This window comes from Pseudorasbora parva, chromosome 20 (assembly GCF_024679245.1).
Source record: "Pseudorasbora parva isolate DD20220531a chromosome 20, ASM2467924v1, whole genome shotgun sequence".
In the NCBI taxonomy this organism is placed as follows: domain Eukaryota; kingdom Metazoa; phylum Chordata; class Actinopteri; order Cypriniformes; family Gobionidae; genus Pseudorasbora; species Pseudorasbora parva.
This window is the reverse complement of record NC_090191.1, coordinates 16,210,497-16,235,516: the sequence shown is the minus strand read 5'-3', so window position 1 is coordinate 16,235,516 and position 25,020 is coordinate 16,210,497. Positions and strand designations below refer to the sequence as shown.

The following is a 25,020-nucleotide window of genomic DNA, read 5'->3' as shown; positions in this document are numbered from 1 at the left end:
TGCTCATGAAGGAATGGACAATCACACAAAAGGGTATGAAGAAACCCGCTCTTTTGCCTAAACGCTCTTGTGTGCCAAAAAGCACCACTCTGCCCCGTGTGAGGCTCGAACTCACGACCTTCAGATTATGAGACTGACGCGCTGCCTAACTGCGCCAACAAGGCATGTGCTGTGGCCAGTGTGAGTGGTGGAGCACTAGCTTCTGGATCATCTGCCATTCGGTGCAGCTCCAAATAGGCTGCTCACCGTGTGCTGTCATGTCAGGATGGCCGAGCGGTCTAAGGCGCTGCGTTCAGGTCGCAGTCTCACCTGGAGGCGTAGGTTCGAATCCCACTTCTGACAGACCTAACCTTTGATTGTGGGCTCCAGGTAGAGTCTTTAACCATCTGGCAAGTTGACCCAGTAACACACTAATATTGACGAAGCACTGCATTTCAGTTCATGTCAGAGCCAATGGAACACTACGGTACCTCTGACCACTGGCATCGTATGAACTTTAAAGTAACACTTTTGTGCCATGTATGGGATTCTGTGGAATTTCCATGCAGTTTCCAGGGAATGTCATGTCCTGACATTTCATGAAATTGGACATGTTTTATAGAATAGCATTCAATGGAATACCATGTTGCGATGTTTACCGGAATGAGAACTTGTTTATGAAAGGGTATTCATGTTTTGTTTGGGGTTTCTTTGGAGGGATGCAATGGGATTCTTGGAGTTTGACTGTGATGTCATGGACTGAAATTTTGGGGGTGCAGTAGAATTTCATGGCAAGGAATTCCTGGAAATCTCTTGGAATGACATGTCATGGGTTTATGGGCTGTGGGATGGAATGTCATGGAATGAGATTCATGGCATGTCAAGCGAAACATTACATCACTACTGACAAGAAACGTCATGAGAATGAAAGAATTATGTTCAGACTGAACAAAACATTGTAGTGACACTGCCCCAGTTTAGGTGAATATGAGAGGAATACTATTTCTGCATTTATTCAACATCTGCCCTACAAAATGACTGGATTTCAATCGCATTGCTCATGAAGGAATGGACAATCACACAAAAGGGTATGAAGAAACCCGCTCTTTTGCCTAAACGCTCTTGTGTGCCAAAAAGCACCACTCTGCCCCGTGTGAGGCTCGAACTCACGACCTTCAGATTATGAGACTGACGCGCTGCCTAACTGCGCCAACGAGGCATGTGCTGTGGCCAGTGTGAGTGGTGGAGCACTAGCTTCTGGATCATCTGCCATTCGGTGCAGCTCCAAACACGCTGCTCACCGTGAGCTGTCATGTCAGGATGGCCGAGCGGTCTAAGGCGCTGCGTTCAGGTCGCAGTCTCCCCTGGAGGCGTGGGTTCGAATCCCACTTCTGACAGACCTAACCTTTGGTTGCGGGCTCCAGGTAGAGTCTTTAACCCTCTGGCAAGTTGACCCAGTAACACACTAATATTGACGAAGCACTGCATTTCAGTTCATGTCAGAGCCAATGGAACACTACGGTACCTCTGACCACCGGCATCGTATGAACTGTAAAGTAACACTTTTGTGCCATGTATGGGATTCTGTGGAATTTCCATGCAGTTTCCAGGGAATGTCATGTCCTGACATTTCATGAAATTGGACATGTTTTATAGAATAGCATTCAATGGAATACCATGTTGTGATGTTTACCGGAATGAGAACTTGTTTATGAAAGGGTATTCATGTTTTGTTTGGGGTTTCTTTGGAGGGATGCAATGGGATTCTTGGAGTTTGACTGTGATGTCATGGACTGAAATTTTGGGGGTGCAGTAGAATTTCATGGCAAGGAATTCCTGGAAATCTCTTGGAATGACATGTCATGGGTTTATGGGCTGTGGGATGGAATGTCATGGAATGAGATTCATGGCATGTCAAGCGAAACATTACATCACTACTGACAAGAAACGTCATGAGAATGAAAGAATTATGTTCAGACTGAACAAAACATTGTAGAGACACTGCCCCATTTTAGGTGAATATGAGAGGAATACTATTACTGCATTTATTCAACATCTGCCCTACAAAATGACTGGATTTCAATCGCATTGCTCATGAAGGAATGGACAATCACACAAAAGGGTATGAAGAAACCCGCTCTTTTGCCTAAACGCTCTTGTGTGCCAAAAAGCACCACTCTGCCCCGTGTGAGGCTCGAACTCACGACCTTCAGATTATGAGACTGACGCGCTGCCTAACTGCACCAACAAGGCATGTGCTGTGGCCAGTGTGAGTGGTGGAGCACTAGCTTCTGGATCATCTGCCATTCGGTGCAGCTCCAAATACGCTGCTCACCGTGCGCTGTCATGTCAGGATGGCCAGGCGGTCTAAGGTGCTGCGTTCAGGTCGCAGTCTCACCTGGAGGCGTAGGTTCGAATCCCACTTCTGACAGACCTAACCTTTGATTGTGGGCTCCAGGTAGAGTCTTTAACCATCTGGCAAGTTGACCCAGTAACACACTAATATTGACGAAGCACTGCATTTCAGTTCTTGTCAGAGCCAATGGAACACTACGGTACCTCTGACCACTGGCATCGTATGAACTTTAAAGTAACACTTTTGTGCCATGTATGGGATTCTGTGGAATTTCCATGCAGTTTCCAGGGAATGTCATGTCCTGACATTTCATGAAATTGGACATGTTTTATAGAATAGCATTCAATGGAATACCATGTTGCGATGTTTACCGGAATGAGAACTTGTTTATGAAAGGGTATTCATGTTTTGTTTGGGGTTTCTTTGGAGGGATGCAATGGGATTCTTGGAGTTTGACTGTGATGTCATGGACTGAAATTTTGGGGGTGCAGTAGAATTTCATGGCAAGGAATTCCTGGAAATCTCTTGGAATGACATGTCATGGGTTTATGGGCTGTGGGATGGAATGTCATGGAATGAGATTCATGAAATGTCAAGCGAAACATTACATCACTACTGACAAGAAACATCATGAGAATGAAAGAATTATGTTCAACCTGAACAAAACATTGTAGTGACACTGCCCCATTTTAGGTGAATATGAGAGGAATACTATTACTGCATTTATTCAACATCTGCCCCACAAAATGACTGGATTTCAATCGCATTGCTCATGAAGGAATGGACAATCACACAAAAGGGTATGAAGAAACCCGCTCTTTTGCCTAAACGCTCTTGTGTGCCAAAAAGCACCACTCTGCCCCGTGTGAGGCTCGAACTCACGACCTTCAGATTATGAGACTGACGCGCTGCCTAACTGCGCCAACGAGGCATGTGCTGTGGCCAGTGTGAGTGGTGGAGCACTAGCTTCTGGATCATCTGCCATTCGGTGCAGCTCCAAACACGCTGCTCACCGTGCACTGTAATGTCAGGATGGCCGAGCGGTCTAAGGCGCTGCGTTCAGGTCGCAGTCTCCCCTGGAGGCGTGGGTTCGAATCCCACTTCTGACAGACCTAACCTTTGGTTGCGGGCTCCAGGTAGACTCTTTAACCCTCCGGCAAGTTGACCCAGTAACACGCTAATATTGACGAAGCACTGCAATTCAGTTCATGTCAAAGCCAATGGAACACTACGGTACGTCTGACCACCGGCATCGCATGAACTTTAAAGTAACACTTTTGTGCCATGTATGGGATTCTGTGGAATTTTCATGCAGTGTCCAGGGAATGTCATGTCCTGACATTTCATGAAATTGGACATGTTTTATAGAATAGCATTCAATGGAATACCATGTTGTGATGTTTACCGGAATGAGAACTTGTTTATGAAAGGGTATTCATGTTTTGTTTGGGGTTTCTTTGGAGGGATGCAATGGGATTCTTGGAGTTTGACTGTGATGTCATGGACTGAAATTTTGGGGGTGCAGTAGAATTTCATGGCAAGGAATTCCTGGAAATCTCTTGGAATGACATGTCATGGGTTTATGGGCTGTGGGATGGAATGTCATGGAATGAGATTCATGGCATGTCAAGCGAAACATTACATCACTACTGACAAGAAACGTCATGAGAATGAAAGAATTATGTTCAGACTGAACAAAACATTGTAGTGACACTGCCCCATTTTAGGTGAATATGAGAGGAATACTATTACTGCATTTATTCAACATCTGCCCTACAAAATGACTGGATTTCAATCGCATTGCTCATGAAGGAATGGACAATCACACAAAAGGGTATGAAGAAACCCGCTCTTTTGCCTAAACGCTCTTGTGTGCCAAAAAGCACCACTCTGCCCCGTGTGAGGCTCGAACTCACGACCTTCAGATTATGAGACTGCCGCGCTGCCTAACTGCGCCAACGAGGAATGTGCTGTGGCCAGTGTGAGTGGTGAACCACTAGCTTCTGGATCATCTGCCATTCGGTGCAGCTCCAAACACGCTGCTCACCGTGAGCTGTCATGTCAGGATGGCCGAGCTAAGGCGCTGCGTTGAGGTCGCAGTCTCCCCTGGAGGCGTGGGTTCAAATCCCACTTCTGACAGACCTAACCTTTGGTTGCGGGCTCCAGGTAGAGTCTTTAACCCTCTGGCAAGTTGACCCAGTAACACACTAATATTGATGAAGCACTGCATTTCAGTTCATGTCAGATCCAATGGAACACTACGGTACCTCTGACCACCGGCATCGTATGAACTTTAAAGTAACACTTTAGTGCCATGTATGGGATTCTGTGGAATTTCCATGCAGTTTCCAGGGAATGTCATGTCCTGACATTTTATGAAATTGGACATGTTTTATAGAATAGCATTCAATGGAATACCATGTTGCGATGTTTACCGGAATGAGAACTTGTTTATGAAAGGGTATTCATGTTTTGTTTGGGGTTTCTTTGGAGGGATGCAATGGGATTCTTGGAGTTTGACTGTGATGTCGTGGACTGAAATTTTGGGGGTGCAGTAGAATTTCATTGCAAGGAATTCCTGGAAATCTCTTGGAATGACATGTCATGGATTTATGGGCTGTGGGATGGAATGTCATGGAATGAGAATCATGAAATGTCAAGCGAAACATTACATCACTACTGACAAGAAACATCATGAGAATGAAAGAATTATGTTCAACCTGAACAAAACATTGTAGTGACACTGCCCCATTTTAGGTGAATATGAGAGGAATACTATTACTGCATTTATTCAACATCTGCCCTACAAAATGACTGGATTTCAATCGCATTGCTCATGAAGGAATGGACAATCACACAAAAGGGTATGAAGAAACCCGCTCTTTTGCCTAAACGCTCTTGTGTGCCAAAAAGCACCACTCTGCCCCGTGTGAGGCTCGAACTCACGACCTTCAGATTATGAGACTGCCGCGCTGCCTAACTGCGCCAACGAGGCATGTGCTGTGGCCAGTGTGAGTGGTGAACCACTAGCTTCTGGATCATCTGCCATTCGGTGCAGCTCCAAACACGCTGCTCACCGTGAGCTGTCATGTCAGGATGGCCGAGCTAAGGCGCTGCGTTGAGGTCGCAGTCTCCCCTGGAGGCGTGGGTTCGAATCCCACTTCTGACAGACCTAACCTTTGGTTGCGGGCTCCAGGTAGAGTCTTTAACCCTCTGGCAAGTTGACCCAGTAACACACTAATATTGATGAAGCACTGCATTTCAGTTCATGTCAGATCCAATGGAACACTACGGTACCTCTGACCACCGGCATCGTATGAACTTTAAAGTAACACTTTAGTGCCATGTATGGGATTCTGTGGAATTTCCATGCAGTTTCCAGGGAATGTCATGTCCTGACATTTTATGAAATTGGACATGTTTTATAGAATAGCATTCAATGGAATACCATGTTGCGATGTTTACCGGAATGAGAACTTGTTTATGAAAGGGTATTCATGTTTTGTTTGGGGTTTCTTTGGAGGGATGCAATGGGATTCTTGGAGTTTGACTGTGATGTCGTGGACTGAAATTTTGGGGGTGCAGTAGAATTTCATTGCAAGGAATTCCTGGAAATCTCTTGGAATGACATGTCATGGATTTATGGGCTGTGGGATGGAATGTCATGGAATGAGAATCATGAAATGTCAAGCGAAACATTACATCACTACTGACAAGAAACATCATGAGAATGAAAGAATTATGTTCAACCTGAACAAAACATTGTAGTGACACTGCCCCATTTTAGGTGAATATGAGAGGAATACTATTACTGCATTTATTCAACATCTGCCCTACAAAATGACTGGAATTCAATCGCATTGCTCATGAAGGAATGGACAATCACACAAAAGGGTATGAAGAAACCCGCTCTTTTGCCTGAACGCTCTTGTGTGCTAAAAAGCACAACTCTGCCCTGTGTGAGGCTCGAACTCACGACCTTCAGATTATGAGACTGATGCGCTGCCTAACTGCGCCAACGAGGCATGTGCTGTGGCTAGTGTGAGTGGTGGAGCACTAGCTTCTGGATCATCTGCCATTCGGTGCAGCTCCAAACACGCTGCTCACCGTGCGCTGTCATGTCAGGATGGCCGAGCGGTCTAAGGCGCTGCGTTCAGGTCGCAGTCTCCCCTGGAGGCGTGGGTTCGAATCCCACTTCTGACAGACCTAACCTTTGGTTGCGGGCTCCAGGTAGACTCTTTAACCCTCTGGCAAGTTGACCCAGTAACACGCTAATATTGACGAAGCACTGCAATTCAGTTCATGTCAGAGCCAATGGAACACTACGGTACCTCTGACCACCGGCATCGCATGAACTTTAAAGTAACACTTTTGTGCCATGTATGGGATTCTGTGGAATTTTCATGCAGTTTCCAGGGAATGTCATGTCCTGACATTTCATGAAATTGGACATGTTTTATAGAATAGCATTCAATGGAATAACATGTTGTGATGTTTACCGGAATGAGAACTTGTTTATGAAAGGGTATTCATGTTTTGTTTGGGGTTTCTTTGGAGGGATGCAATGGGATTCTTGGAGTTTGACTGTGATGTCATGGACTGAAATTTTGGGGGTGCAGTAGAATTTCATGGCAAGGAATTCCTGGAAATCTCTTGGAATGACATGTCATGGGTTTATGGGCTGTGGGATGGAATGTCATGGAATGAGATTCATGGCATGTCAAGCGAAACATTACATCACTACTGACAAGAAACGTCATGAGAATGAAAGAATTATGTTCAGACTGAACAAAACATTGTAGTGACACTGCCCCAGTTTAGGTTAATATGAGAGGAATACTATTTCTGCATTTATTCAACATCTGCCCTACAAAATGACTGGATTTCAATCGCATTGCTCATGAAGGAATGGACAATCACACAAAAGGGTATGAAGAAACCCGCTCTTTTGCCTAAACGCTCTTGTGTGCCAAAAAGCACCACTCTGCCCCGTGTGAGGCTCGAACTCACGACCTTCAGATTATGAGACTGCCGCGCTGCCTAACTGCGCCAACAAGGCATGTGCTGTGGCCAGTGTGAGTGGTGGAGCACTAGCTTCTGGATCATCTGCCATTCGGTGCAGCTCCAAACACGCTGCTCACCGTGAGCTGTCATGTCAGGATGGCCGAGCGGTCTAAGGCGCTGCGTTCAGGTCGCAGTCTCCCCTGGAGGCGTGGGTTCGAATCCCACTTCTGACAGACCTAACCTTTGGTTGCGGGCTCCAGGTAGAGTCTTTAACCCTCTGGCAAGTTGACCCAGTAACACACTAATATTGACGAAGCACTGCATTTCAGTTCATGTCAAAGCCAATGGAACACTACGGTACCTCTGACCACCGGCATCGTATGAACTTTAAAGTAACACTTTTGTGCCATGTATGGAATTCCGTGGAATTTCCATGCAGTTTCCAGGGAATGTCATGTCCTGACATTTCATGAAATTGGACATGTTTTATAGAATAGCATTCAATGGAATACCATGTTGTGATGTTTACCGGAATGAGAACTTGTTTATGAAAGGGTATTCATGTTTTGTTTGGGGTTTCTTTGGAGGGATGCAATGGGATTCTTGGAGTTTGACTGTGATGTCATGGACTGAAATTTTGGGGGTGCAGTAGAATTTCATGGCAAGGAATTCCTGGAAATCTCTTGGAATGACATGTCATGGGTTTATGGGCTGTGGGATGGAATGTCATGGAATGAGATTCATGGCATGTCAAGCGAAACATTACATCAGTACTGACAAGAAACGTCATGAGAATGAAAGAATTATGTTCAGACTGAACAAAACATTGTAGTGACACTGCCCCATTTTAGGTGAATATGAGAGGAATACTATTACTGCATTTATTCAACATCTGCCCTACAAAATGACTGGATTTCAATCGCATTGCTCATGAAGGAATGGACAATCACACAAAAGGGTATGAAGAAACCCGCTCTTTTGCCTAAACGCTCTTGTGTGCCAAAAAGCACCACTCTGCCCCGTGTGAGGCTCGAACTCACGACCTTCAGATTATGAGACTGCCGCGCTGCCTAACTGCGCCAACGAGGCATGTGCTGTGGCCAGTGTGAGTGGTGAAGCACTAGCTTCTGGATCATCTGCCATTCGGTGCAGCTCCAAACACGCTGCTCACCGTGCGCTTTCATGTCAGGATGGCCGAGCGGTCTAAGGCGCTGCGTTCAGGTCGCAGTCTCCCCTGGAGGCGTGGGTTCGAATCCCACTTCTGACAGACCTAACCTTTGGTTGCGGGCTCCAGGTAGACTCTTTAACCCTCTGGCAAGTTGACCCAGTAACACGCTAATATTGACGAAGCACTGCAATTCAGTTCATGTCAGAGCCAATGGAACACTACGGTACCTCTGACCACCGGCATCGCATGAACTTTAAAGTAACACTTTTGTGCCATGTATGGGATTCTGTGGAATTTTCATGCAGTTTCCAGGGAATGTCATGTCCTGACATTTCATGAAATTGGACATGTTTTATAGAATAGCATTCAATGGAATAACATGTTGTGATGTTTACCGGAATGAGAACTTGTTTATGAAAGGGAATTCATGTTTTGTTTGGGGTTTCTTTGGAGGGATGCAATGGGATTCTTGGAGTTTGACTGTGATGTCATGGACTGAAATTTTGGGGGTGCAGTAGAATTTCATGGCAAGGAATTCCTGGAAATCTCTTGGAATGACATGTCATGGGTTTATGGGCTGTGGGATGGAATGTCATGGAATGAGATTCATGGCATGTCAAGCGAAACATTACATCACTACTGACAAGAAACGTCATGAGAATGAAAGAATTATGTTCAGACTGAACAAAACATTGTAGTGACACTGCCCCAGTTTAGGTTAATATGAGAGGAATACTATTTCTGCATTTATTCAACATCTGCCCTACAAAATGACTGGATTTCAATCGCATTGCTCATGAAGGAATGGACAATCACACAAAAGGGTATGAAGAAACCCGCTCTTTTGCCTAAACGCTCTTGTGTGCCAAAAAGCACCACTCTGCCCCGTGTGAGGCTCGAACTCACGACATTCAGATTATGAGACTGACGCGCTGCCTAACTGCGCCAACGAGGCATGGGCTGTGGCCAGTGTGAGTGGTGGAGCACTAGCTTCTGGATCATCTGCCATTCGGTGCAGCTCCAAACACGCTGCTCACTGTGAGCTGTCATGTCAGGATGGCCGAGCGGTCTAAGGCGCTGCGTTCAGGTCGCAGTCTCCCCTGGAGGCGTGGGTTCGAATCCCACTTCTGACAGACCTAACCTTTGGTTGCGGGCTCCAGGTAGAGTCTTTAACCCTCTGGCAAGTTGACCCAGTAACACACTAATATTGACGAAGCACTGCATTTCAGTTCATGTCAGAGCCAATGGAACACTACGGTACCTCTGACCACCGGCATCGTATGAACTGTAAAGTAACACTTTTGTGCCATGTATGGGATTCTGTGGAATTTCCATGCAGTTTCCAGGGAATGTCATGTCCTGACATTTCATGAAATTGGACATGTTTTATAGAATAGCATTCAATGGAATACCATGTTGTGATGTTTACCGGAATGAGAACTTGTTTATGAAAGGGTATTCATGTTTTGTTTGGGGTTTCTTTGGAGGGATGCAATGGGATTCTTGGAGTTTGACTGTGATGTCATGGACTGAAATTTTGGGGGTGCAGTAGAATTTCATGGCAAGGAATTCCTGGAAATCTCTTGGAATGACATGTCATGGGTTTATGGGCTGTGGGATGGAATGTCATGGAATGAGATTCATGAAATGTCAAGCGAAACATTACATCACTACTGACAAGAAACATCATGAGAATGAAAGAATTATGTTCAACCTGAACAAAACATTGTAGTGACACTGCCCCATTTTAGGTGAATATGAGAGGAATACTATTACTGCATTTATTCAACATCTGCCCCACAAAATGACTGGATTTCAATCGCATTGCTCATGAAGGAATGGACAATCACACAAAAGGGTATGAAGAAACCCGCTCTTTTGCCTAAACGCTCTTGTGTGCCAAAAAGCACCACTCTGCCCCGTGTGAGGCTCGAACTCACGACCTTCAGATTATGAGACTGACGCGCTGCCTAACTGCGCCAACGAGGCATGTGCTGTGGCCAGTGTGAGTGGTGGAGCACTAGCTTCTGGATCATCTGCCATTCGGTGCAGCTCCAAACACGCTGCTCACCGTGCACTGTAATGTCAGGATGGCCGAGCGGTCTAAGGCGCTGCGTTCAGGTTGCAGTCTCCCCTGGAGGCGTGGGTTCGAATCCCACTTCTGACAGACCTAACCTTTGGTTGCGGGCTCCAGGTAGACTCTTTAACCCTCTGGCAAGTTGACCCAGTAACACGCTAATATTGACGAAGCACTGCAATTCAGTTCATGTCAAAGCCAATGGAACACTACGGTACGTCTGACCACCGGCATCGCATGAACTTTAAAGTAACACTTTTGTGCCATGTATGGGATTCTGTGGAATTTTCATGCAGTGTCCAGGGAATGTCATGTCCTGACATTTCATGAAATTGGACATGTTTTATAGAATAGCATTCAATGGAATACCATGTTGTGATGTTTACCGGAATGAGAACTTGTTTATGAAAGGGTATTCATGTTTTGTTTGGGGTTTCTTTGGAGGGATGCAATGGGATTCTTGGAGTTTGACTGTGATGTCATGGACTGAAATTTTGGGGGTGCAGTAGAATTTCATGGCAAGGAATTCCTGGAAATCTCTTGGAATGACATGTCATGGGTTTATGGGCTGTGGGATGGAATGTCATGGAATGAGATTCATGGCATGTCAAGCGAAACATTACATCACTACTGACAAGAAACGTCATGAGAATGAAAGAATTATGTTCAGACTGAACAAAACATTGTAGTGACACTGCCCCATTTTAGGTGAATATGAGAGGAATACTATTACTGCATTTATTCAACATCTGCCCTACAAAATGACTGGATTTCAATCGCATTGCTCATGAAGGAATGGACAATCACACAAAAGGGTATGAAGAAACCCGCTCTTTTGCCTAAACGCTCTTGTGTGCCAAAAAGCACCACTCTGCCCCGTGTGAGGCTCGAACTCACGACCTTCAGATTATGAGACTGCCGCGCTGCCTAACTGCGCCAACGAGGCATGTGCTGTGGCCAGTGTGAGTGGTGAAGCACTAGCTTCTGGATCATCTGCCATTCGGTGCAGCTCCAAACACGCTGCTCACCGTGAGCTGTCATGTCAGGATGGCCGAGCTAAGGCGCTGCGTTGAGGTCGCAGTCTCCCCTGGAGGCGTGGGTTCGAATCCCACTTCTGACAGACCTAACCTTTGGTTGCGGGCTCCAGGTAGAGTCTTTAACCCTCTGGCAAGTTGACCCAGTAACACACTAATATTGATGAAGCACTGCATTTCAGTTCATGTCAGATCCAATGGAACACTACGGTACCTCTGACCACCGGCATCGTATGAACTTTAAAGTAACACTTTTGTGCCATGTATGGAATTCTGTGGAATTTCCATGCAGTTTCCAGGGAATGTCATGTCCTGACATTTCATGAAATTGGACATGTTTTATAGAATAGCATTCAATGGAATACCATGTTGTGATGTTTACCGGAATGAGAACTTGTTTATGAAAGGGTATTCATGTTTTGTTTGGGGTTTCTTTGGAGGGATGCAATGGGATTCTTGGAGTTTGACTGTGATGTCATGGACTGAAATTTTGGGGGTGCAGTAGAATTTCATGGCAAGGAATTCCTGGAAATCTCTTGGAATGACATGTCATGGGTTTATGGGCTGTGGGATGGAATGTCATGGAATGAGATTCATGGCATGTCAAGCGAAACATTACATCACTACTGACAAGAAACGTCATGAGAATGAAAGAATTATGTTCAGACTGAACAAAACATTGTAGTGACACTGCCCCATTTTAGGTGAATATGAGAGGAATACTATTACTGCATTTATTCAACATCTGCCCTACAAAATGACTGGATTTCAATCGCATTGCTCATGAAGGAATGGACAATCACACAAAAGGGTATGAAGAAACCCGCTCTTTTGCCTAAACGCTCTTGTGTGCCAAAAAGCACCACTCTGCCCCGTGTGAGGCTCGAACTCACGACCTTCAGATTATGAGACTGCCGCGCTGCCTAACTGCGCCAACGAGGCATGTGCTGTGGCCAGTGTGAGTGGTGAAGCACTAGCTTCTGGATCATCTGCCATTCGGTGCAGCTCCAAACACGCTGCTCACCGTGCGCTTTCATGTCAGGATGGCCGAGCGGTCTAAGGCGCTGCGTTCAGGTCGCAGTCTCCCCTGGAGGCGTGGGTTCGAATCCCACTTCTGACAGACCTAACCTTTGGTTGCGGGCTCCAGGTAGACTCTTTAACCCTCTGGCAAGTTGACCCAGTAACACGCTAATATTGACGAAGCACTGCAATTCAGTTCATGTCAGAGCCAATGGAACACTACGGTACCTCTGACCACCGGCATCGCATGAACTTTAAAGTAACACTTTTGTGCCATGTATGGGATTCTGTGGAATTTTCATGCAGTTTCCAGGGAATGTCATGTCCTGACATTTCATGAAATTGGACATGTTTTATAGAATAGCATTCAATGGAATAACATGTTGTGATGTTTACCGGAATGAGAACTTGTTTATGAAAGGGAATTCATGTTTTGTTTGGGGTTTCTTTGGAGGGATGCAATGGGATTCTTGGAGTTTGACTGTGATGTCATGGACTGAAATTTTGGGGGTGCAGTAGAATTTCATGGCAAGGAATTCCTGGAAATCTCTTGGAATGACATGTCATGGGTTTATGGGCTGTGGGATGGAATGTCATGGAATGAGATTCATGGCATGTCAAGCGAAACATTACATCACTACTGACAAGAAACGTCATGAGAATGAAAGAATTATGTTCAGACTGAACAAAACATTGTAGTGACACTGCCCCATTTTAGGTGAATATGAGAGGAATACTATTACTGCATTTATTCAACATCTGCCCTACAAAATGACTGGATTTCAATCGCATTGCTCATGAAGGAATGGACAATCACACAAAAGGGTATGAAGAAACCCGCTCTTTTGCCTAAACGCTCTTGTGTGCCAAAAAGCACCACTCTGCCCCGTGTGAGGCTCGAACTCACGACCTTCAGATTATGAGACTGCCGCGCTGCCTAACTGCGCCAACGAGGCATGTGCTGTGGCCAGTGTGAGTGGTGAAGCACTAGCTTCTGGATCATCTGCCATTCGGTGCAGCTCCAAACACGCTGCTCACCGTGAGCTGTCATGTCAGGATGGCCGAGCTAAGGCGCTGCGTTCAGGTCGCAGTCTCCCCTGGAGGCGTGGGTTCGAATCCCACTTCTGACAGACCTAACCTTTGGTTGCGGGCTCCAGGTAGAGTCTTTAACCCTCTGGCAAGTTGACCCAGTAACACACTAATATTGATGAAGCACTGCATTTCAGTTCATGTCAGATCCAATGGAACACTACGGTACCTCTGACCACCGGCATCGTATGAACTTTAAAGTAACACTTTTGTGCCATGTATGGGATTCTGTGGAATTTCCATGCAGTTTCCAGGGAATGTCATGTCCTGACATTTTATGAAATTGGACATGTTTTATAGAATAGCATTCAATGGAATACCATGTTGCGATGTTTACCGGAATGAGAACTTGTTTATGAAAGGGTATTCATGTTTTGTATGGGGTTTCTTTGGAGGGATGCAATGGGATTCTTGGAGTTTGACTGTGATGTCGTGGACTGAAATTTTGGGGGTGCAGTAGAATTTCATTGCAAGGAATTCCTGGAAATCTCTTGGAATGACATGTCATGGGTTTATGGGCTGTGGGATGGAATGTCATGGATTGAGAATCATGAAATGTCAAGCGAAACATTACATCACTACTGACAAGAAACATCATGAGAATGAAAGAATTATGTTCAACCTGAACAAAATATTGTAGTGACACTGCCCCATTTTAGGTGAATATGAGAGGAATACTATTACTGCATTTATTCAACATCTGCCCTACAAAATGACTGGAATTCAATCGCATTGCTCATGAAGGAATGGACAATCACACAAAAGGGTATGAAGAAACCCGCTCTTTTGCCTAAATGCTCTTGTGTGCTAAAAAGCACAACTCTGCCCCGCGGGAGGCTCGAACTCACGACCTTCAGATAATGAGACTGACGCGCTGCCTAACTGCGCCAACGAGGCATGTGCTGTGGCCAGTGTGAGTGGTGGAGCACTAGCTTCTGGATCATCTGCCATTCGGTGCAGCTCCAAACACGCTGCTCACCGTGCGCTGTCATGTCAGGATGGCCGAGCGGTCTAAGGCGCTGCGTTCAGGTCGCAGTCTCCCCTGGAGGCGTGGGTTCGAATCCCACTTCTGACAGACCTGACCTTTGGTTGCGGGCTCCAGGTAGACTCTTTAACCCTCTGGCAAGTTGACCCAGTAACACGCTAATATTGACGAAGCACTGCAATTCAGTTCATGTCAGAGCCAATGGAACACTACGGTACCTCTGACCACCGGCATCGCATGAACTTTAAAGTAACACTTTTGTGCCATGTATGGGATTCTGTGGAATTTTCATGCAGTTTCCACGGAATGTCATGTCCTGACATTTCATGAAATTGGACATGTTTTATAGAATAGCATTCAATGGAATAACATGTTGTGATGTTTACCGGAATGAGAACTTGTTTATGAAAGGGTATTCATGTTTTGTTTGGGGTTTCTTTGGAGGGATGCAATGGGATTCTTGGAGTTTGACTGTGATGTCATGGACTGAAATTTTGGGGGTGCAGTAGAATTTCATGGCAAGGAATTCCTGGAAATCTCTTGGAATGACATGTCATGGGTTTATGGGCTGTGGGATGGAATGTCATGGAATGAGATTCATGGCATGTCAAGCGAAACATTACATCACTACTGACAAGAAACGTCATGAGAATGAAAGAATTATGTTCAGACTGAACAAAACATTGTAGTGACACTGCCCCAGTTTAGGTTAATATGAGAGGAATACTATTACTGCATTTATTCAACATCTGCCCTACAAAATGACTGGATTTCAATCGCATTGCTCATGAAGGAATGGACAATCACACAAAAGGGTATGAAGAAACCCGCTCTTTTGCCTAAACGCTCTTGTGTGCTAAAAAGCACAACTCTGCCCCGCGTGAGGCTCGAACTCACGACCTTCAGATTATGAGACTGACGCGCTGCCTAACTGCGCCAACGAGGCATGTGCTGTGGCCAGTGTGAGTGGTGGAGCACTAGCTTCTGGATCATCTGCCATTCGGTGCAGGTCCAAACACGCTGCTCACCGTGCGCTGTCATGTCAGGATGGCCGAGCGGTCTAAGGCGCTGCGTTCAGGTCGCAGTCTCCCCTGGAGGCGTGGGTTCGAATCCCACTTCTGACAGACCTGACCTTTGGTTGCGGGCTCCAGGTAGATTCTTTAACCCTCTGGCAAGTTGACCCAGTAACACGCTAATATTGACGAAGCACTGCAATTCAGTTCATGTCAGAGCCAATGGAACACTACGGTACCTCTGACCACCGGCATCGCATGAACTTTAAAGTAACACTTTTGTGCCATGTATGGGATTCTGTGGAATTTTCATGCAGTTTCCAGGGAATGTCATGTCCTGACATTTCATGAAATTGGACATGTTTTATAGAATAGCATTTAATGGAATAACATGTTGTGATGTTTACCGGAATGAGAACTTGTTTATGAAAGGGTATTCATGTTTTGTTTGGGGTTTCTTTGGAGGGATGCAATGGGATTCTTGGAGTTTGACTGTGATGTCATGGACTGAAATTTTGGGGGTGCAGTAGAATTTCATGGCAAGGAATTCCTGGAAATCTCTTGGAATGACATGTCATGGGTTTATGGGCTGTGGGATGGAATGTCATGGAATGAGATTCATGGCATGTCAAGCGAAACATTACATCACTACTGACAAGAAACGTCATGAGAATGAAAGAATTATGTTCAGACTGAACAAAACATTGTAGTGACACTGCCCCAGTTTAGGTGAATATGAGAGGAATACTATTTCTGCATTTATTCAACATCTGCCCTACAAAATGACTGGATTTCAATCGCATTGCTCATGAAGGAATGGACAATCACACAAAAGGGTATGAAGAAACCCGCTCTTTTGCCTAAACGCTCTTGTGTGCCAAAAAGCACCACTCTGCCCCGTGTGAGGCTCGAACTCACGACCTTCAGATTATGAGACTGACGCGCTGCCTAACTGCGCCAACGAGGCATGTGCTGTGGTCAGTGTGAGTGGTGGAACACTAGCTTCTTGATCATCTGCCATTCGGTGCAGCTCCAAACACGCTGCTCACCGTGAGCTGTCATGTCAGGATGGCCGAGCGGTCTAAGGCGCTGCGTTCAGGTCGCAGTCTCCCCTGGAGGCGTGGGTTCGAATCCCACTTCTGACAGACCTAACCTTTGGTTGCGGGCTCCAGGTAGAGTCTTTAACCCTCTGGCAAGCTGACCCAGTAACACACTAATATTGACGAAGCACTGCATTTCAGTTCATGTCAGAGCCAATGGAACACTACGGTACTTCTGACCACCGGCATCGTATGAACTTTAAAGTAACACTTTTGTGCCATGTATGGGATTCTGTGGAATTTTCATGCAGTTTCCAGGGAATGTCATGTCCTGACATTTCATGAAATTGGACATGTTTTATAGAATAGCATTCAATGGAATAACATGTTGTGATGTTTACCGGAATGAGAACTTGTTTATGAAAGGGTATTCATGTTTTGTTTGGGGTTTCTTTGGAGGGATGCAATGGGATTCTTGGAGTTTGACTGTGATGTCATGGACTGAAATTTTGGGGGTGCAGTAGAATTTCATGGCAAGGAATTCCTGGAAATCTCTTGGAATGACATGTCATGGGTTTATGGGCTGTGGGATGGAATGTCATGGAATGAGATTCATGGCATGTCAAGCGAAACATTACATCACTACTGACAAGAAATGTCATGAGAATGAAAGAATTATGTTCAGACTGAACAAAACATTGTAGTGACACTGCCCCAGTTTAGGTGAATATGAGAGGAATACTATTTCTGCATTTATTCAACATCTGCCCTACAAAATGACTGGATTTCAATCGCATTGCTCATGAAGGAATGGACAATCACACAAAAGGGTATGAAGAAACCCGCTCTTTTGCCTAAACGCTCTTGTGTGCCAAAAAGCACCACTCTGCCCCGTGTGAGGCTCGAACTCACGACCTTCAGATTATGAGACTGACGCGCTGCCTAACTGCGCCAACGAGGCATGTGCTTTGGCCAGTGTGAGTGGTGGAGCACTAGCTTCTGGATCATCTGCCATTCGGTGCAGCTCCAAACACGCTGCTCACCGTGAGCTGTCATGTCAGGATGGCCGAGCGGTCTAAGGCGCTGCGTTCAGGTCGCAGTCTCCCCTGGAGGCGTGGGTTCGAATCCCACTTCTGACAGACCTAACCTTTGGTTGCGGGCTCCAGGTAGAGTCTTTAACCCTCTGGCAAGTTGACCCAGTAACACACTAATATTGACGAAGCACTGCATTTCAGTTCATGTCAGAGCCAATGGAACACTACGGTACCTCTGACCACCGGCATCGTATGAACTGTAAAGTAACACTTTTGTGCCATGTATGGGATTCTGTGGAATGTCCATGCAGTTTCCAGGGAATGTCATGTCCTGACATTTCATGAAATTGGACATGTTTTATAGAATAGCATTCAATGGAATACCATGTTGTGATGTTTACCGGAATGAGAACTTGTTTATGAAAGGGTATTCATGTTTTGTTTGGGGTTTCTTTGGAGGGATGCAATGGGATTCTTGGAGTTTGACTGTGATGTCATGGACTGAAATTTTGGGGGTGCAGTAGAATTTCATGGCAAGGAATTCCTGGAAATCTCTTGGAATGACATGTCATGGGTTTATGGGCTGTGGGATGGAATGTCATGGAATGAGATTCATGGCATGTCAAGCGAAACATTACATCACTACTGACAAGAAACGTCATGAGAATGAAAGAATTATGTTCAGACTGAACAAAACATTGTAGAGACATTGCCCCATTTTAGGTGAATATGAGAGGAATACTATTACTGCATTTATTCAACATCTGCCCTACAAAATGACTGGATTTCAATCGCATTGCTCACGAAGGAATGGACAATCACACAAAAGGGTATGAAGAAACCCGCTCTTTTGCCTAAACGCTCTTGTGTGCCAAAAAGCACCACTCTGCCCCGTGTGAGGCTCGAACTCACGACCTTCAGATTATGAGACTGACGCGCTGCCTAATTGCGCCAACAAGGCATGTGCTGTGGCCAGTGTGAGTGGTGGAGCACTAGCTTCTGGATCATCTGCCATTCGGTGCAGCTCCAAACACGCTGCTCACCGTGCGCTGTCATGTCAGGATGGCCGAGCGGTCTAAGGCGCTGCGTTCAGGTCGCAGTCTCCCCTGGAGGCGTGGGTTCGAATCCCACTTCTGACAGACCTAACCTTTGGTTGCGGGCTCCAGGTAGACTCTTTAACCCTCTGGCAAGTTGACCCAGTAACACGCTAATATTGACGAAGCACTGCAATTCAGTTCATGTCAGAGCCAATGGAACACTACGGTATCTCTGACGACCGGCATCGCATGAACTTTAAAGTAACACTTTTGTGCCATGTATGGGATTCTGTGGAATTTTCATGCAGTTTCCAGGGAATGTCATGTCCTGACATTTCATGAAATTGGACATGTTTTATAGAATAGCATTCAATGGAATAACATGTTGTGATGTTTACCGGAATGAGAACTTGTTTATGAAAGGGTATTCATGTTTTGTTTGGGGTTTCTTTGGAGGGATGCAATGGGATTCTTGGAGTTTGACTGTGATGTCATGGACTGAAATTTTGGGGGTGCAGTAGAATTTCATGGCAAGGAATTCCTGGAAATCTCTTGGAATGACATGTCATGGGTTTATGGGCTGTGGGATGGAATGTCATGGAATGAGATTCATGGCATGTCAAGCGAAACATTACATCACTACTGACAAGAAACGTCATGAGAATGAAAGAATTATGTTCAGACTGAACAAAACATTGTAGTGACACTGCCCCAGTTTAGGTGAATATGAGAGGAATACTATTTCTGCATTTATTCAACATCTGCCCTACAAAATGACTGGATTTCAATCGCATTGCTCATGAAGGAATGGACAATCACACAAAAGGGTATGAAGAAACCCGCTCTTTTGCCTAAACGCTCTTGTGTGCCAAAAAGCACCACTCTGCCCCGTGTGAGGCTCGAACTCACGACCTTCAGATTATGAGACTGACGCGCTGCCTAACTGCGCCAACAAGGCATGTGCTGTGGCCAGTGTGAGTGGTGGAGCACTAGCTTCTGGATCATCTGCCATTCGGTGCAGCTCCAAACACGCTGCTCACCGTGCGCTTTTATGTCAGGATGGCCGAGCGGTCTAAGGCGCTGCGTTCAGGTCGCAGTCTCCCCTGGAGGCGTGGGTTCGAATCCCACTTCTGACAGACCTAACCTTTGGTTGCGGGCTCCAGGTAGAGTCTTTAACCCTCTGGCAAGTTGACCCAGTAACACACTAATATTGACGAAGCACTGCATTTCAGTTCATGTCAAAGCCAATGGAACACTACGGTACCTCTGACCACCGGCATCGTATGAACTTTAAAGTAACACTTTTGTGCCATGTATGGGATTCTGTGGAATTTCCATGCAGTTTCCAGGGAATGTCATGTCCTGACATTTCATGAAATTGGACATGTTTTATAGAATAGCATTCAATGGAATACCATGTTGTGATGTTTACCGGAATGAGAACTTGTTTATGAAAGGGTATTCATGTTTTGTTTGGGGTTTCTTTGGAGGGATGCAATGGGATTCTTGGAGTTTGACTGTGATGTCATGGACTGAAATTTTGGGGGTGCAGTAGAATTTCATGGCAAGGAATTCCTGGAAATCTCTTGGAATGACATGTCATGGGTTTATGGGCTGTGGGATGGAATGTCATGGAATGAGATTCATGGCATGTCAAGCGAAACATTACATCACTACTGACAAGAAACGTCATGAGAATGAAAGAATTATGTTCAGACTGAACAAAACATTGTAGTGACACTGCCCCATTTTAGGTGAATATGAGAGGAATACTATTACTGCATTTATTCAACATCTGCCCTACAAAATGACTGGATTTCAATCGCATTGCTCATGAAGGAATGGACAATCACACAAAAGGGTATGAAGAAACCCGCTCTTTTGCCTAAACGCTCTTGTGTGCCAAAAAGCACCAATCTGCCCCGTGTGAGGCTCGAACTCACGACCTTCAGATTATGAGACTGACGCGCTGCCTAACTGCGCCAACGAGGCATGTGCTGTGGTCAGTGTGAGTGGTGGAGCACTAGCTTCTGGATCATCTGCCATTCGGTGCAGCTCCAAACACGCTGCTCACCGTGCGCTTTCATGTCAGGATGGCCGAGCGGTCTAAGGCGCTGCGTTCAGGTCGCAGTCTCCCCTGGAGGCGTGGGTTCGAATCCCACTTCTGACAGACCTAACCTTTGGTTGCGGGCTCCAGGTAGACTCTTTAACCCTCTGGCAAGTTGACCCAGTAACACGCTAATATTGACGAAGCACTGCAATTCAGTTCATGTCAGAGCCAATGGAACACTACGGTACCTCTGACCACCGGCATCGCATGAACTTTAAAGTAACACTTTTGTGCCATGTATGGGATTCTGTGGAATTTTCATGCAGTTTCCAGGGAATGTCATGTCCTGACATTTCATGAAATTGGACATGTTTTATAGAATAGCATTCAATGGAATACCATGTTGTGATGTTTACCGGAATGAGAACTTGTTTATGAAAGGGTATTCATGTTTTGTTTGGGGTTTCTTTGGAGGGATGCAATGGGATTCTTGGAGTTTGACTGTGATGTCATGGACTGAAATTTTGGGGGTGCAGTAGAATTTCATGGCAAGGAATTCCTGGAAATCTCTTGGAATGACATGTCATGGGTTTATGGGCTGTGGGATGGAATGTCATGGAATGAGATTCATGGCATGTCAAGCGAAACATTACATCACTACTGACAAGAAACGTCATGAGAATGAAAGAATTATGTTCAGACTGAACAAAACATTGTAGTGACACTGCCCCATTTTAGGTGAATATGAGAGGAATACTATTACTGCATTTATTCAACATCTGCCCTACAAAATGACTGGATTTCAATCGCATTGCTCATGAAGGAATGGACAATCACACAAAAGGGTATGAAGAAACCCGCTCTTTTGCCTAAACGCTCTTGTGTGCCAAAAAGCACCAATCTGCCCCGTGTGAGGCTCGAACTCACGACCTTCAGATTATGAGACTGACGCGCTGCCTAACTGCGCCAACGAGGCATGTGCTGTGGTCAGTGTGAGTGGTGGAGCACTAGCTTCTGGATCATCTGCCATTCGGTGCAGCTCCAAACACGCTGCTCACCGTGCGCTTTCATGTCAGGATGGCCGAGCGGTCTAAGGCGCTGCGTTCAGGTCGCAGTCTCCCCTGGAGGCGTGGGTTCGAATCCCACTTCTGACAGACCTAACCTTTGGTTGCGGGCTCCAGGTAGACTCTTTAACCCTCTGGCAAGTTGACCCAGTAACACGCTAATATTGACGAAGCACTGCAATTCAGTTCATGTCAGAGCCAATGGAACACTACGGTACCTCTGACCACCGGCATCGCATGAACTTTAAAGTAACACTTTTGTGCCATGTATGGGATTCTGTGGAATTTTCATGCAGTTTCCAGGGAATGTCATGTCCTGACATTTCATGAAATTGGACATGTTTTATAGAATAGCATTCAATGGAATAACATGTTGTGATGTTTACCGGAATGAGAACTTGTTTATGAAAGGGAATTCATGTTTTGTTTGGGGTTTCTTTGGAGGGATGCAATGGGATTCTTGGAGTTTGACTGTGATGTCATGGACTGAAATTTTGGGGGTGCAGTAGAATTTCATGGCAAGGAATTCCTGGAAATCTCTTGGAATGACATGTCATGGGTTTATGGGCTGTGGGATGGAATGTCATGGAATGAGATTCATGGCATGTCAAGCGAAACATTACATCACTACTGACAAGAAACGTCATGAGAATGAAAGAATTATGTTCAGACTGAACAAAACATTGTAGTGACACTGCCCCATTTTAGGTTAATATGAGAGGAATACTATTTCTGCATTTATTCAACATCTGCCCTACAAAATGACTGGATTTCAATCGCATTGCTCATGAAGGAATGGACAATCACACAAAAGGGTATGAAGAAACCCGCTCTTTTGCCTAAACGCTCTTGTGTGCCAAAAAGCACCACTCTGCCCCGTGTGAGGCTCGAACTCACGACCTTCAGATTATGAGACTGCCGCGCTGCCTAACTGCGCCAACGAGGCATGTGCTGTGGCCAGTGTGAGTGGTGAAGCACTAGCTTCTGGATCATCTGCCATTCGGTGCAGCTCCAAACACGCTGCTCACCGTGAGCTGTCATGTCAGGATGGCCGAGCTAAGGCGCTGCGTTGAGGTCGCAGTCTCCCCTGGAGGCGTGGGTTCGAATCCCACTTCTGACAGACCTAACCTTTGGTTGCGGGCTCCAGGTAGAGTCTTTAACCCTCTGGCAAGTTGACCCAGTAACACACTAATATTGATGAAGCACTGCATTTCAGTTCATGTCAGATCCAATGGAACACTACGGTACCTCTGACCACCGGCATCGTATGAACTTTAAAGTAACACTTTTGTGCCATGTATGGGATTCTGTGGAATTTCCATGCAGTTTCCAGGGAATGTCATGTCCTGACATTTTATGAAATTGGACATGTTTTATAGAATAGCATTCAATGGAATACCATGTTGCGATGTTTACCGGAATGAGAACTTGTTTATGAAAGGGTATTCATGTTTTGTTTGGGGTTTCTTTGGAGGGATGCAATGGGATTCTTGGAGTTTGACTGTGATGTCGTGGACTGAAATTTTGGGGGTGCAGTAGAATTTCATTGCAAGGAATTCCTGGAAATCTCTTGGAATGACATGTCATGGATTTATGGGCTGTGGGATGGAATGTCATGGAATGAGAATCATGAAATGTCAAGCGAAACATTACATCACTACTGACAAGAAACATCATGAGAATGAAAGAATTATGTTCAACCTGAACAAAACATTGTAGTGACACTGCCCCATTTTAGGTGAATATGAGAGGAATACTATTACTGCATTTATTCAACATCTGCCCTACAAAATGACTGGAATTCAATCGCATTGCTCATGAAGGAATGGACAATCACACAAAAGGGTATGAAGAAACCCGCTCTTTTGCCTGAACGCTCTTGTGTGCTAAAAAGCACAACTCTGCCCCGTGTGAGGCTCGAACTCACGACCTTCAGATTATGAGACTGACGCGCTGCCTAACTGCGCCAACGAGGCATGTGCTGTGGCCAGTGTGAGTGGTGGAGCACTAGCTTCTGGATCATCTGCCATTCGGTGCAGCTCCAAACACGCTGCTCACCGTGCGCTGTCATGTCAGGATGGCCGAGCGGTCTAAGGCGCTGCGTTCAGGTCGCAGTCTCCCCTGGAGGCGTGGGTTCGAATCCCACTTCTGACAGACCTAACCTTTGGTTGCGGGCTCCAGGTAGACTCTTTAACCCTCTGGCAAGTTGACCCAGTAACACGCTAATATTGACGAAGCACTGCAATTCAGTTCATGTCAGAGCCAATGGAACACTACGGTACCTCTGACCACCGGCATCGCATGAACTTTAAAGTAACACTTTTGTGCCATGTATGGGATTCTGTGGAATTTTCATGCAGTTTCCAGGGAATGTCATGTCCTGACATTTCATGAAATTGGACATGTTTTATAGAATAGCATTCAATGGAATAACATGTTGTGATGTTTACCGGAATGAGAACTTGTTTATGAAAGGGTATTCATGTTTTGTTTGGGGTTTCTTTGGAGGGATGCAATGGGATTCTTGGAGTTTGACTGTGATGTCATGGACTGAAATTTTGGGGGTGCAGTAGAATTTCATGGCAAGGAATTCCTGGAAATCTCTTGGAATGACATGTCATGGGTTTATGGGCTGTGGGATGGAATGTCATGGAATGAGATTCATGGCATGTCAAGCGAAACATTACATCACTACTGACAAGAAACGTCATGAGAATGAAAGAATTATGTTCAGACTGAACAAAACATTGTAGTGACACTGCCCCAGTTTAGGTTAATATGAGAGGAATACTATTTCTGCATTTATTCAACATCTGCCCTACAAAATGACTGGATTTCAATCGCATTGCTCAAGAAGGAATGGACAATCACACAAAAGGGTATGAAGAAACCCGCTCTTTTGCCTAAACGCTCTTGTGTGCCAAAAAGCACCACTCTGCCCCGTGTGAGGCTCGAACTCACGACCTTCAGATTATGAGACTGACGCGCTGCCTAACTGCGCCAACAAGGCATGTGCTGTGGCCAGTGTGAGTGGTGGAGCACTAGCTTCTGGATCATCTGCCATTCGGTG

General features: G+C 45.5%; 37 non-coding genes across 37 annotated transcripts; 21 read left to right on the top strand and 16 right to left on the bottom strand.

Moving 5' to 3' along the window:
- Positions 1 to 90: 90 nt before the first annotated feature.
- On the bottom strand, positions 91 to 164 carry trnam-cau (transfer RNA methionine (anticodon CAU)). The gene has a single exon. It is a non-coding gene; the product is annotated as a tRNA-Met (tRNA).
- Positions 165 to 1,124: 960 nt separating this feature from the next.
- On the bottom strand, positions 1,125 to 1,198 carry trnam-cau (transfer RNA methionine (anticodon CAU)). Its single transcript has one exon. It is a non-coding gene; the product is annotated as a tRNA-Met (tRNA).
- Positions 1,199 to 1,293: 95 nt separating this feature from the next.
- On the top strand, positions 1,294 to 1,376 carry trnal-cag (transfer RNA leucine (anticodon CAG)). Its single transcript has one exon. It is a non-coding gene; the product is annotated as a tRNA-Leu (tRNA).
- A 782-nt stretch (positions 1,377 to 2,158) lies between these two features.
- trnam-cau (transfer RNA methionine (anticodon CAU)) lies at positions 2,159 to 2,232 on the bottom strand. The gene has a single exon. It is a non-coding gene; the product is annotated as a tRNA-Met (tRNA).
- Positions 2,233 to 3,192: 960 nt separating this feature from the next.
- On the bottom strand, positions 3,193 to 3,266 carry trnam-cau (transfer RNA methionine (anticodon CAU)). Its single transcript has one exon. It is a non-coding gene; the product is annotated as a tRNA-Met (tRNA).
- A 95-nt stretch (positions 3,267 to 3,361) lies between these two features.
- On the top strand, positions 3,362 to 3,444 carry trnal-cag (transfer RNA leucine (anticodon CAG)). Its single transcript has one exon. It is a non-coding gene; the product is annotated as a tRNA-Leu (tRNA).
- A 951-nt stretch (positions 3,445 to 4,395) lies between these two features.
- On the top strand, positions 4,396 to 4,474 carry trnal-gag (transfer RNA leucine (anticodon GAG)). Its single transcript has one exon. It is a non-coding gene; the product is annotated as a tRNA-Leu (tRNA).
- A 951-nt stretch (positions 4,475 to 5,425) lies between these two features.
- trnal-gag (transfer RNA leucine (anticodon GAG)) lies at positions 5,426 to 5,504 on the top strand. The gene has a single exon. It is a non-coding gene; the product is annotated as a tRNA-Leu (tRNA).
- A 782-nt stretch (positions 5,505 to 6,286) lies between these two features.
- Positions 6,287 to 6,360, bottom strand: trnam-cau (transfer RNA methionine (anticodon CAU)). Its single transcript has one exon. It is a non-coding gene; the product is annotated as a tRNA-Met (tRNA).
- A 95-nt stretch (positions 6,361 to 6,455) lies between these two features.
- trnal-cag (transfer RNA leucine (anticodon CAG)) lies at positions 6,456 to 6,538 on the top strand. Its single transcript has one exon. It is a non-coding gene; the product is annotated as a tRNA-Leu (tRNA).
- A 951-nt stretch (positions 6,539 to 7,489) lies between these two features.
- Positions 7,490 to 7,572, top strand: trnal-cag (transfer RNA leucine (anticodon CAG)). The gene has a single exon. It is a non-coding gene; the product is annotated as a tRNA-Leu (tRNA).
- A 951-nt stretch (positions 7,573 to 8,523) lies between these two features.
- On the top strand, positions 8,524 to 8,606 carry trnal-cag (transfer RNA leucine (anticodon CAG)). The gene has a single exon. It is a non-coding gene; the product is annotated as a tRNA-Leu (tRNA).
- Positions 8,607 to 9,388: 782 nt separating this feature from the next.
- Positions 9,389 to 9,462, bottom strand: trnam-cau (transfer RNA methionine (anticodon CAU)). Its single transcript has one exon. It is a non-coding gene; the product is annotated as a tRNA-Met (tRNA).
- Positions 9,463 to 9,557: 95 nt separating this feature from the next.
- On the top strand, positions 9,558 to 9,640 carry trnal-cag (transfer RNA leucine (anticodon CAG)). Its single transcript has one exon. It is a non-coding gene; the product is annotated as a tRNA-Leu (tRNA).
- Positions 9,641 to 10,422: 782 nt separating this feature from the next.
- On the bottom strand, positions 10,423 to 10,496 carry trnam-cau (transfer RNA methionine (anticodon CAU)). The gene has a single exon. It is a non-coding gene; the product is annotated as a tRNA-Met (tRNA).
- Positions 10,497 to 10,591: 95 nt separating this feature from the next.
- Positions 10,592 to 10,674, top strand: trnal-cag (transfer RNA leucine (anticodon CAG)). The gene has a single exon. It is a non-coding gene; the product is annotated as a tRNA-Leu (tRNA).
- A 951-nt stretch (positions 10,675 to 11,625) lies between these two features.
- On the top strand, positions 11,626 to 11,704 carry trnal-gag (transfer RNA leucine (anticodon GAG)). Its single transcript has one exon. It is a non-coding gene; the product is annotated as a tRNA-Leu (tRNA).
- A 951-nt stretch (positions 11,705 to 12,655) lies between these two features.
- On the top strand, positions 12,656 to 12,738 carry trnal-cag (transfer RNA leucine (anticodon CAG)). Its single transcript has one exon. It is a non-coding gene; the product is annotated as a tRNA-Leu (tRNA).
- Positions 12,739 to 14,719: 1,981 nt separating this feature from the next.
- On the top strand, positions 14,720 to 14,802 carry trnal-cag (transfer RNA leucine (anticodon CAG)). The gene has a single exon. It is a non-coding gene; the product is annotated as a tRNA-Leu (tRNA).
- A 782-nt stretch (positions 14,803 to 15,584) lies between these two features.
- On the bottom strand, positions 15,585 to 15,658 carry trnam-cau (transfer RNA methionine (anticodon CAU)). The gene has a single exon. It is a non-coding gene; the product is annotated as a tRNA-Met (tRNA).
- Positions 15,659 to 15,753: 95 nt separating this feature from the next.
- On the top strand, positions 15,754 to 15,836 carry trnal-cag (transfer RNA leucine (anticodon CAG)). The gene has a single exon. It is a non-coding gene; the product is annotated as a tRNA-Leu (tRNA).
- Positions 15,837 to 16,618: 782 nt separating this feature from the next.
- Positions 16,619 to 16,692, bottom strand: trnam-cau (transfer RNA methionine (anticodon CAU)). Its single transcript has one exon. It is a non-coding gene; the product is annotated as a tRNA-Met (tRNA).
- A 95-nt stretch (positions 16,693 to 16,787) lies between these two features.
- Positions 16,788 to 16,870, top strand: trnal-cag (transfer RNA leucine (anticodon CAG)). The gene has a single exon. It is a non-coding gene; the product is annotated as a tRNA-Leu (tRNA).
- A 782-nt stretch (positions 16,871 to 17,652) lies between these two features.
- Positions 17,653 to 17,726, bottom strand: trnam-cau (transfer RNA methionine (anticodon CAU)). Its single transcript has one exon. It is a non-coding gene; the product is annotated as a tRNA-Met (tRNA).
- A 95-nt stretch (positions 17,727 to 17,821) lies between these two features.
- Positions 17,822 to 17,904, top strand: trnal-cag (transfer RNA leucine (anticodon CAG)). Its single transcript has one exon. It is a non-coding gene; the product is annotated as a tRNA-Leu (tRNA).
- A 782-nt stretch (positions 17,905 to 18,686) lies between these two features.
- Positions 18,687 to 18,760, bottom strand: trnam-cau (transfer RNA methionine (anticodon CAU)). Its single transcript has one exon. It is a non-coding gene; the product is annotated as a tRNA-Met (tRNA).
- A 95-nt stretch (positions 18,761 to 18,855) lies between these two features.
- On the top strand, positions 18,856 to 18,938 carry trnal-cag (transfer RNA leucine (anticodon CAG)). Its single transcript has one exon. It is a non-coding gene; the product is annotated as a tRNA-Leu (tRNA).
- Positions 18,939 to 19,720: 782 nt separating this feature from the next.
- trnam-cau (transfer RNA methionine (anticodon CAU)) lies at positions 19,721 to 19,794 on the bottom strand. The gene has a single exon. It is a non-coding gene; the product is annotated as a tRNA-Met (tRNA).
- Positions 19,795 to 19,889: 95 nt separating this feature from the next.
- On the top strand, positions 19,890 to 19,972 carry trnal-cag (transfer RNA leucine (anticodon CAG)). Its single transcript has one exon. It is a non-coding gene; the product is annotated as a tRNA-Leu (tRNA).
- Positions 19,973 to 20,754: 782 nt separating this feature from the next.
- On the bottom strand, positions 20,755 to 20,828 carry trnam-cau (transfer RNA methionine (anticodon CAU)). Its single transcript has one exon. It is a non-coding gene; the product is annotated as a tRNA-Met (tRNA).
- Positions 20,829 to 20,923: 95 nt separating this feature from the next.
- trnal-cag (transfer RNA leucine (anticodon CAG)) lies at positions 20,924 to 21,006 on the top strand. Its single transcript has one exon. It is a non-coding gene; the product is annotated as a tRNA-Leu (tRNA).
- A 782-nt stretch (positions 21,007 to 21,788) lies between these two features.
- On the bottom strand, positions 21,789 to 21,862 carry trnam-cau (transfer RNA methionine (anticodon CAU)). Its single transcript has one exon. It is a non-coding gene; the product is annotated as a tRNA-Met (tRNA).
- A 95-nt stretch (positions 21,863 to 21,957) lies between these two features.
- trnal-cag (transfer RNA leucine (anticodon CAG)) lies at positions 21,958 to 22,040 on the top strand. Its single transcript has one exon. It is a non-coding gene; the product is annotated as a tRNA-Leu (tRNA).
- A 951-nt stretch (positions 22,041 to 22,991) lies between these two features.
- trnal-gag (transfer RNA leucine (anticodon GAG)) lies at positions 22,992 to 23,070 on the top strand. Its single transcript has one exon. It is a non-coding gene; the product is annotated as a tRNA-Leu (tRNA).
- Positions 23,071 to 23,852: 782 nt separating this feature from the next.
- Positions 23,853 to 23,926, bottom strand: trnam-cau (transfer RNA methionine (anticodon CAU)). The gene has a single exon. It is a non-coding gene; the product is annotated as a tRNA-Met (tRNA).
- Positions 23,927 to 24,021: 95 nt separating this feature from the next.
- On the top strand, positions 24,022 to 24,104 carry trnal-cag (transfer RNA leucine (anticodon CAG)). Its single transcript has one exon. It is a non-coding gene; the product is annotated as a tRNA-Leu (tRNA).
- Positions 24,105 to 24,886: 782 nt separating this feature from the next.
- On the bottom strand, positions 24,887 to 24,960 carry trnam-cau (transfer RNA methionine (anticodon CAU)). Its single transcript has one exon. It is a non-coding gene; the product is annotated as a tRNA-Met (tRNA).
- Positions 24,961 to 25,020: the final 60 nt, after the last annotated feature.